The sequence below is a fragment of the Monodelphis domestica genome, chromosome 3 (assembly GCF_027887165.1).
Source record: "Monodelphis domestica isolate mMonDom1 chromosome 3, mMonDom1.pri, whole genome shotgun sequence".
In the NCBI taxonomy this organism is placed as follows: Eukaryota; Metazoa; Chordata; class Mammalia; order Didelphimorphia; family Didelphidae; genus Monodelphis; species Monodelphis domestica.
In genome coordinates, this window is record NC_077229.1 from 395838519 (window position 1) to 395840424 (window position 1906).

Sequence of the window (1906 nt, forward strand, 5' to 3'; positions counted from 1 at the left end):
TCTATCATGTCTCCGACCTGTGTGGTATTAAAATTGGATCATTGGGCAGGTATAAGCCTTCTGAGTAGTCCACTGATCAGAGTTTTTGCTGTGGCTCCTTGATAAATAATAAGGCCTGGACTTCTGACTCATTCCTGCCACCTCATATCTCTAACATGACTCCGCCACCCCCTTTGCGGCATACAGAACTTCTATCCTTCCTTTATCTTCCTATCTTGAGGCTTCCCGCAGGTTCGAGGAAGCTTCATTGTGACCATGAAAAAATAGTAGAAAATGAGAGTAAGAAGGGTGGTCTTGGGACACAAGATCCTAAAAATTCATTGCAAGGCAAATTTTTGACTAGCATATTTATAGAAAAGGGGCATAAATGTCAGTCACAAAATGTTTGTTAAACTCTTACAATGTTCTAGGCATTGTGCCAAATGCTAGGAATATGAATGTAAACAAAACAACAAACTCTTCTTTCAAGAAACTTTCATACTAATCAAAAATATAATATATAAAAGGAAAATGAAAGTATGAAAGTATAGCTGCAGGCGTGGGGAGGTAGTATAAATATCCAGCTCAAAGATGAGGGAGAAGTCTGACCGAGTCCAGCCAGGTGGGAAATGAAGGTGGTTGTCCTGGGCACTCTCCCTAAATGGAGATTCTCAACTGAGCCCCTTAAGTTAGTCAGAAAAAGGTGGCTGAGGGGCAGAAGGTACCTCTGAGGGGTGAATTCTAGGAATTGATATTTCAGATGAAGGGGTTTCTGGTGTTGAGATGGTATTGAAGGCTGGAGGAGTGTGGCCACAATTACACATGAATGGTCTTCCAGAAAAATATTTGTATACAATCCATAATACCATTAGCTTCCAGAGATGACTAAAAAAAACCAATTCCTCCTTTCTATGATTCTTGTAATTCATAGGAAGATATTACAGAAATAAAGCACTAATGTTCTCCATAGCAACCATGGAAATGGCTGATAGATACATAAAGAGATAGATACATACATAGGTAGGTACAGAAATAGATACACGGATAGATACAGAGACAGGTACACAGATTGATTCATAGATGCATAGATAGGTAGGTAGACAGACAGACATTTATTTTGAAGGTAACAGGATACCCATTTGGGTCAAACTAGTTAGCATGCATAAAGAAGAAATGGTTGAAACTATCACTAGGGTCTAGGGGATGTGAAGTCCTAGAGGGAGTGTCATTCTCTTTCCAACCTGGGAAAAATAGGGAACTACTGATTACATTCTCTATGAGAGAGGATGAAGGTTTGCCACAGACATGAAATAGATGATGAATTCCTTGAGGGCTAGGGCTGTCTTTTGCCTTTCTCTGTAGCCTCTGCACTTAACATTATGCCTAACAAATAACATATGCTTAATAAATATTCATTGACTAACTGACCAGCTGACCCAGATTCACAAACACAGAGACAGAGGAGAATGGAGTTGAGTGTACACAGACTCCACCAAGATATCTTTGCTCTTTGTCTACCAGGAAAAGCAGGACCTTGTGAAGAGAATGCATTGAAAGCTCATTCAAGAGTGAACTTAAAACTGGCCAAAAATGCAGATAGTTAATATTGTTTCTGTAACGACTTTCTTTTTTCAGTTGAGAGGAGGGAAAGCCTTTCTGAGCCAACTCCTGCCCTCTATGATGATATCTGCTGACCAACTGTTTATCCTTATGTAGGAGCAAGGAAATTAGAGCCTAGTTCCAATGAATTCTAGACTCATTTTGTTGTTCTTCTAGAAATTTAGCATTAATGCAAAGAATGCTGGATAGTTTAGGTACCCCAGCTCTAGGAAAGTACAACAATTATAATGCTTTGCTAAATGCTTGTGTAATTCTGTATAATGCATTATACATTATCACTTTACCTTTTTGTCTCTCAGAGTATGCT